Here is an 8,398-nt window from a genome sequence, read left to right on the forward strand (position 1 = left end):
GTAGTTTTGCTGAGGAGGCGCGTGTTGCGCTTGAGGCATTATAGGTAGCTGAGTATTCTGTAATGGGGTCTGAAGCACATATATTATTTGCGGATTTGGCTGTGTCTCCTGTCTGACTGTAAACTCCTACTTTTTCAGTTTGCTCATCCCATCTTTTAGTCCTGCAGTCTCAAGTAAAATGTTCATACCTCTGACAATAATAACATACCTGATCCAACCTATGAGGACCTGTCCTACCTCTTCCTAGTCCTCCTCGTCCTTCGCTTCTACTTCCCTGCATCCTTACATTATCCTGCTGCTGTGGGTACTATTATTGGGTGGTCCCTTGGACCAATCCCACAGACATTGCAGTCATCTGAGTAGCAACTGCCACTACAGTTCCTTCCACTGCTCCTTTCTTTGCCAACTTCTGCTGCACTAACTTGGCTGCTGCTTTCTTTGTCACCTCCTGTTTGTTCTTTTCTTTCCCTTGCTTTTTCTTGCAAAAACTGATTATGTGCACTTGTATTCTATCCAGGGCTTGGCTTCTAATGCCACTATTTTATCTAAGCTATCCTGTACATCAGAGGGCAACCCTTTGTTCTCTATGTAATAAAATAATATGGCATTTCCTCCTATTACCTCCCATCCCTGACCTACTTCTTGGGTCCATATTTCTTTCATTCTATTAAGGAATTGAGTGGTATCCTCATTTGGCTGCATTGACTGAGCCATTGGGGACCCAATATCTAGCCTCTCTGGAACATTTTTCTCAGCTGATCCCAAACTACTGTTCTAACCAAATTAAATGAAAATCCATCAAATCGTGTCTCAGTGAGGGTAACATTTCTCACTCCAGCCTTCTGAAATACAGTGTCTGTTTCATTTCTTATAAGAGAACTAAGCAGACTCTTTATGTCTACTACTGCTAAGGTGAAACCTGCAGTTTGTTTTTCAAAAGCTCTAATCCATTTTCCTGCTCCCTCTGTAAGCAGCGGCAACACCTTTCTAAGATTTTCTTTGTCCATTTGTGGCCAAGGAACATAATAGAAGGCCCCAAGTCCCTTGCATATTAGGGGCACGTGATATAAGGGAGTGGTAGAACGCTGGGGATTATGCTGTCTAGCATATTTCCGCCATACACACAAACATTCCCACATTGAGGGATAATCCCAGTCTGGATCTCCCTCACCATGAAGAATGCAGTCGTTAGCATTCATAATATAGCATGGATCAAATGACACTGCTTGTGAAGCTAGTCCAATCTACTAAATTATCTACATATGGCACAACATTGTACTAGCTATTCTCTCCTTCAGCAACTATCTCACAGATTTCTTTGGTCTATTAAGGGGAGGGGAGATTGGAGGTGTACCCAATAGACACCAGGGAATAGTGTCCAAAAGAAATGGTGTGGAGCATCTGCCCATCTTGGCATCGAGTTCTACTCCTGGACACCAGATAGTCTTTCTGGCACCTGATGAGGCAGATTGGGAAGATTCTCTCTCATTCCTAGCCTATATATCAAATTTACTCCTCTAACTTGACAATGGGATGGCTGTAGTAGTAATGCTCTGGACAGGGCCAGCCTCCACCAAAGTCTTTTTTTTAACACTAAAGCCTGGTGTCTAGTGCGATTTCTTTCCCCTGAGGGCAGATTGGGACTAAACCCACAGTCTAACTCATGGGGTGGGGGCAGAAACTTTATTTGAGGTTTGGCGTTGGCGGTACAACAAGATGCCAAAACGATTCAGCCCCCACTCCAGTTGTTTTCGTTAACATCAAACCTTGGTGTGTAGTATGCTTTCCAGTGTCCAGCCCCACCTCCTCATACTCAGGGATGACAGATTTGGGGTAAATCCACCAATCTGGCCGAATATGTGGTAGAAAGTTTGTTTGACTCTATGTGGTTTAGGGGTGGGGGTGCCTGATACTCTCTTTTTAAATACATCTGTCCCTGGTGTCTAGTGGGCTTTCTACCCTCCTCCCCCAAAGAGGGCAGATTGGTGGTAAAACCCCCAAACTGACCCCAGGAAGATCAGAAAGTCTGGTTGGGCATAAGAGGTGAAGGGTCCAACCTTAAGTAAGGATGGGCTGGCTCCTAACTCATTCTTTCTTTCAGTCATGAAACCCTGGGCTCTAGTGGCCTTTCTGTCCCTTCCGGAGTGTGCAGGGGGCAAAAAGACTGTTGAGATAATTGGTATGTCCAGGAGGCTCCTCCCCATTTGAAAACTTCTTAGTGATTCCAATAGGTGGATCACTACGTGTTCTTTTTAAGAAGGTGGGAAAGCGTGCTTTTTTAAAGTTTTATGCTTGGTCCATGTAGGAAGGGGGAGTCTCTAGTTGGCGCAGTGCAGCACTGGCGACAAGCAGGGACTCTCTCTTCCTCGTCAGGGCTGAGGGTTACCTTCAAGACAACCTCTGCTTACCCTCTAGGTAGTGTGGCTTAAGCAGTCTTAGGCTAATCTCTGGGGCACATAGGGTTATTTATTTATTTATTTATTTATTTATTTATTTATTTATTTATTTAGGCGATTTGTTAAGCGCTCAATTACCCGTGGGTGTCTCGGCGCTGAGAGAGAGAACTGGTCCATGAGGAGTTATTGCGTGAACAGCCAAGATTTTATCTGCTTGCGGAAAGAGAGAAAAGATGTGGAGGTTTTGATGTAATGTGGAAGACTGTTCCATAGTTTAGAAGTGGTAACAATGAAGGATCTGTCTCCCCAGGAGACTTTCTTAGTCCTGGGAACCTGCATGAGTCCAGCGGTTGAGGATCTTAGGGATCTGGCAGGTTTGTAAGGACAGAAGGAATCTTTCAAATACGCTGGACCTTGACCATGAATTGCTTTATAGGCAATACAGAGGGCCTTGAACTTAGTTCTCTTCTTTACAGGCAGCCAGTGAAGCTCTCGGAGTGTCCCAGAAATGGAGGCATACTTAGGACATCCCGTAATCAATCTGGCCGCCGCATTTTGCACCAGTTGTAATTTCTTTAGAACACCTTCTTGAGCATTGACTAGGAGACCATTACAATAGTCAATGCGGGCCATGATGAGTGCGCTGATCAACGTTTTTGTCATATTCGTGGGAAGATAAGGTAGGAGTTTTTTTATCATTCTCAAGGTATAGAATGAGGAGGATACTACCGCGTTGACGTGGTGCATGAAGGTAAGTTTGGTGTCCAGTATAACTCCGAGATTTCTTGCCTTGGTCACAGGGGAAGGGGGGGGGGGTCCCAGGGCATCAGGCCACCATGTGGGAGACCAAGCAGGGGAGAGATTGCCAAACAGCATCACCTCTGTTTTATCGGAGTTTAATTTCAGGCAGTTTCTTGCCATCCAATTACTTATTGCCAGCATTCCCAGATTAAAGTTGGCGGCCACTTCATCTCCGTTTTTGTTTATGGCTAGGACAATCTGGGTGTCGTCGGCGTAGGATGTAACTGCCAGGTGATGGATTTTTATGGTCCTCGCTAAGTCTGACACATAGATGTTGAATAATGTGGGACTTAGCGAGGACCCCTGGGGAACACCACAAGGAAGAGTGAAGGGAGGTGAGTTGAAGTTGCCGAAGGCAACGGATTGAACTCGATCGGTGAGGAATGAGGCTATGAGTTCTTTTGCTGCACCCGTGATGCCTGCCGTTTCGACACGGTCGATCAAAGTGGAGTGATCGACCGTGTCGAAGGCCGCAGACAGGTCCAGCAGAATGAGCACTGCTGATCCTCCACTATCCAGAGACTTCCTGATTTCCTCTGTGGCTTTAATAAGCGCAGTTTCCGTCCCGTGTCCCTTCCGGAAGCCAAATTGTGTTTCGTCCAGGCAGTTGTTTTGATCTATAAAATCTGAAATTTGTGTATTCATTATTTTTTCCACAATTTTGGCAGGGAGTGGGAGGCAGGCGATAGGACGATAATTGGCAACTATCGTCGGATCAAGTGAGCTTTTTTTGATAAGAGGTTTGACAATGGCTTTTTTCCAGATGGAAGGAAAAGTAGTGGACAGGAACATTGTATTAAAAATATCGGTGAGTTTAGGGCTTATAATTTCGGGGAAATTTTTGAGAATGGCGGGGGGACATGGGTCTTCCGGAGATCCGGAATTCGTGGTGCGTAAGAGATGAGACACCAATTCAGAGGAGATCTGAGAAAATTCCTGGAAGGAACTGGGAGGGTTTGTTCGAGGGGGGTTGGTAGAGTTCATGTCCGACGGAGTTTGGTCATTAGAGGCGGAGTGAGGGTGTCCAGTACCATTGGCATGCGCTTTAAATTGGGAGAAGATGTCTGTGACTTTTTTTTGGAAATGGTTTGCCAGAGAGTTACATAATTCTTGGGTATATGTAATAGGGGTGGATGCTGTTTGTCCAGAGAGACGCGTCACTACCTGGAAGAGTTGTTTGGTTGAGTCTTGAGCAAGATTAATTTGACTGCTATAGTACTTACTTTTCTCCTTGATGATTAGTTGTTTGTAGTTAAGCAGCATGATTTTATAGAGGGCTTTTTGCTCTGGGTCGTAGTCACGTCTCCATTTGCGTTCTTGGCGCCTACAGTGTTGTCTTTCCAGTCTAAGAGTATCATTGAACCAGGGTGAGGACTTGATGTTTCTGTTGGAGGATTGTTTCTTAAGTGGGACTGTTTGATCGACAGTGTTTCGGATCCAAGTGGTATAGTTAATGGCAGCTAGTTCAGGGTCAGCCTCAGTGGGTGGTAGGGAGGTCAATAGTGAGGATTGGGAAGCAGGAATGTCGATGCTTTTCCAGGCTCTGAATTTATTTAAGGGTGGGGAGGTGTGGAGTCGGGGGGGAGAAGGTTGTAGTGTAAAATCAAAAAGAATAGCAGAATGGTCCGTCCAGGTAAAGGGAAGGAGATCCTTTATTGCTAGGGATTTCTCGCTAGAGAATAGACCGTCGAGGAGATGGCCCGCAGTATGCGAGGAGCCAGTGACCAATTGTGGGAGTCCTATAGTATTTAGTTCAGATAACAGAGCAGTGGTATCAGGATTATCCAATAGCTCAAGATGGAAGTTAAAATCACCTAAAAAGGTGTACTGACTTTCACCTGCCAGTGGTTCAAGAAGCATGGGTAAACTAGCGAGGAAAGGACTGCGAGGTCCAGGAGGGCGGTAGATAAGTGTACCTTTGAAAGGGGGCGCATTTGGGATAGAGATAGAGAAAGACAAAGCTTCACAGCAAGAGGTGGGGATAGTTTCTGTTCGTACTGTTAGGTTTCCACGGTATATGATGGCTAGTCCGCCTCCTTTTTTAGGAGGAGGTCTGTCCAGTCTAACATTAGAGTATCCTTCAGGGGTAGCAGTAGCGAAATCTGGTCCGCAGGAGAGATCGCCCCATGTTTCGGTAATGAAGAGGAGGTCGATGTTGTGGCTCTCAATGAAATTGGAGATTTCATATTTGTGCTTAGGGAGGGAGCGCACATTTATCAGAGCGGCTATGCATGATTTAGGTAGTGCCTTTTTGTTTGTGATCGTTGTTGGTGAGGGGCGGTAGTTATTAATGATAAAGGAGCATTTTGGGCAGATGTAAGGAAGGTGGCGTGGTTGTTTTGCTAGATTAATGCGCTGGCATTGATGCGCGGTGGAGTTTAGCGAATGAAGGTAGTCGGAGTTGTACATAATGGTAGTTGCAGGGTTGGTAATGGTGGAACGAGTAGGGGGGGTGGCCCTGGGCCCGGTCCAGGCGCGGACGGGCGCAGACGGGCTTGCCTTAGGCGCGCCTTCGGCGCGCAAACTGCGCTCCCGCTGCGCTCGTCCGCTGCGCTTCCTCCAGTGACACATTAAATAGTGTAGGAGAGGTGGGGGGGGGGCGTGGCCAGAAAAGGGGGCGTGGCCTCGCTGCACGCCGTCAATGGCGTTTTGACTGAGGGAGGGAGGCGCTGCTCCTAATCAGCAGGCTCCCCGAACGTGAAGCAGTGGGTCAAGGTAGGCTAAAATCACAGGATTAAACAACACTGAAATGATTAAAAAGATTATTAAAAGCAGTATCAATCACAAAGTGCAGCTCCCGGCTTTCCGCCTCAGGAGTGGGAATCTCTGGTTATTCACTCGTATTCCGTGCTTTTAAACTCGGCGGAGGGGGCGTGGCCAGAAAAGGGGGCGTGGCCTCGCTGCACGCCGTCAATGGCGTTTTGACTGAGGGAGGGAGGCGCTGCTCCTAATCAGCAGGCTCCCCGAACGTGAAGCAGTGGGTCAAGGTAGGCTAAAATCACAGGATTAAACAACACTGAAATGATTAAAAAGATTATTAAAAGCAGTATCAATCACAAAGTGCATCTCCCGGCTTTCCGCCTCAGGAGTGGGAATCTCTGGTTATTCACTCGTATTCAGTGCTTTTAAACTCGGCGGAGGGGGCGTGGCCAGAAAAGGGGGCGTGGCCTCGCTGCACGCCGTCAATGGCGTTTTGACTGAGGGAGGGAGGCGCTGCTCCTAATCAGCAGGCTCCCCGAACGTGAAGCAGTGGGTCAAGGTAGGCTAAAATCACAGGATTAAACAACACTGAAATGATTAAAAAGATTATTAAAAGCAGTATCAATCACAAAGTGCAGCTCCCGGCTTTCCGCCTCAGGAGTGGGAATCTCTTAAACATTTGCAATATTACACCATCACAACCAACCCACCACACAATGACACCAAACTGTATTTGTAAAAATATATATTCTTTATATAATTTCAAGCAGGCTTGTAAATACAGTCTTCAAACTTTCAATAGCGGTTCCAGTTTACTTTAGGTTCGGTTGCCACAGTTCTTTCTTAGCAATAAGCAATCTTTTGGGCCTTCTGCCCAGGTTCAGCAAGGTTCAGTGTTTTATAGCGCCTCAACGCGCTGTCTGTGGTCTCTGGTCGCCTCCTCGGGGAAAATCGGGCCCGGCCTGCCAAAGCTCACGCTTCCCGCGTGGGCTGCGAAAGGCACGGCCGGGTCTGTGTTGGCAATGAGCCCCCCTTCGGGGCTCGAATCGAGGAGAGGGGGCCGCGGGCCACGGGGAGCGTCAGGCGGGGCCTCGGGGGCCAGGAGCAGTGCGAGCCTCTGTCTCCGGGGCGGCTCGCGCTGGAACGCAGACAGCCGCTGCGAGGCTCCCGGGGCGCCCGAGGTCACAGAGGCGCGGTGCGAGCTCGGATTGCAGGACGCTCGCACCGCGAGGGCAAAAACACAGTACCTTCACTTCTGAAGCGGACGGCTTCAAGGGGAGCTGTCCCACGCCGCGTTGCTTCCCGGGCGGGCGGCGGTGCTCGATGGGGACACAGGCTCTCTCCCAAAAAGATTCACTTCTTTCTCCGAAGGGGAAAGGCTGCAGCAGGCGGGCTGTGGGGGGTGCACAGATCAGGCGAGGCCCGGCAGCGAGTCACTTCCAAGCTGCGGGGGCCAAGGGGTCTCAGCGCCCGAGTTACAAGGGGCACAATCTCGGCAGTGCCGGTCTTTACGGGGCAGCCTGTACCTCGGGGGCACACAGGCGGCGATGCTCGGACCGGGCGGGTCCTCCCTTTCCTTTGCTAGGGCGGCTCAGCGCGGACAGTCACGGCGCTCAGACCAGCGTGGAGCTGGTCTTCACTTTGGAGCTGGCACACGATCAGGCCACAGTCACGGTGGTCGGGGGAGGGACACAGCTGCACAACTTGTTAGAGAGCGTGGCGGAGGGCACAGCGCTCTCAAATCTCCTTCATTCGGCGCTGTAGAGACACACAGCATACGCCAGGAGCAACTTCCTTCAGAGGGGTAGCGCCCACTGTTCCTGGGGCGCTGGTCAGGGGGCAAGTTCCCAGGCAAGCCCTTGGAGATCTTTCAGCAGAGTTTGGCACAAAGTTTAAAAAGCAAAGTTCTCTTGTAGTCTCTTCTTTTCCTCTCCTTCTGCAGCAAGGCACCAGACACAGGCCAGAGACAGCACTCCTCCTTGTCCTTCCAGGTCCTTCTCTTCGGGCAGAGTTTCTCCTGTAGCGCAAACAGGATCTAATTTACAAGGAGCAGGGCTCCTACTTTTATACCCAGTTTCTTTTGTTCTTACAGGCCAGGGGGGTCTTTGCATAACTGTTCTCAGCCCCTGAGCACTTGTGGTGGGTACTTCTGCTTCTGCATTCAGTTTGAGGGCAGGCACATCAGTCGCTCCCCAGGGGGGCGGAGCCGGCATTGTGAAGACAGGGGCAGCTTGAGCACTTTGTTGACAAGCTTCGGTCCTTCCTGGGCCAGGTGCAGGCTGAGTCATCAGTCGCTCCCCAGGAGGGCGGAGCCAGCATTGTGGAGGCAGAGCACAGCCTGATGCATCATTCAGGGAAACTCCCACCTCCCACTAAGGTGTCATCCTGCTATTCACCACCTGTCAACTCCCAGCCCTGTCACTCACACAACTCAGACAGTCAGATACACACAAAAGCAGAGGCGGGCTGAAATGGTTAGACAAGCAAATGCTAGCTTTCTA

The 8,398-nt window shown here is 49.2% G+C and overlaps 1 pseudogene; it reads right to left on the bottom strand.

The window, feature by feature from the left end:
- Window positions 1-310: 310 nt before the first annotated feature.
- LOC147659214 (uncharacterized) lies at window positions 311-1,199 on the bottom strand (annotated as a pseudogene).
- Between the last annotated feature and the right edge of the window lie 7,199 nt (window positions 1,200-8,398).

Source organism: Lissotriton vulgaris, unplaced genomic scaffold, assembly GCF_964263255.1.
Source record: "Lissotriton vulgaris unplaced genomic scaffold, aLisVul1.2 SCAFFOLD_581, whole genome shotgun sequence".
NCBI lineage: Eukaryota > Metazoa > Chordata > Amphibia > Caudata > Salamandridae > Lissotriton > Lissotriton vulgaris.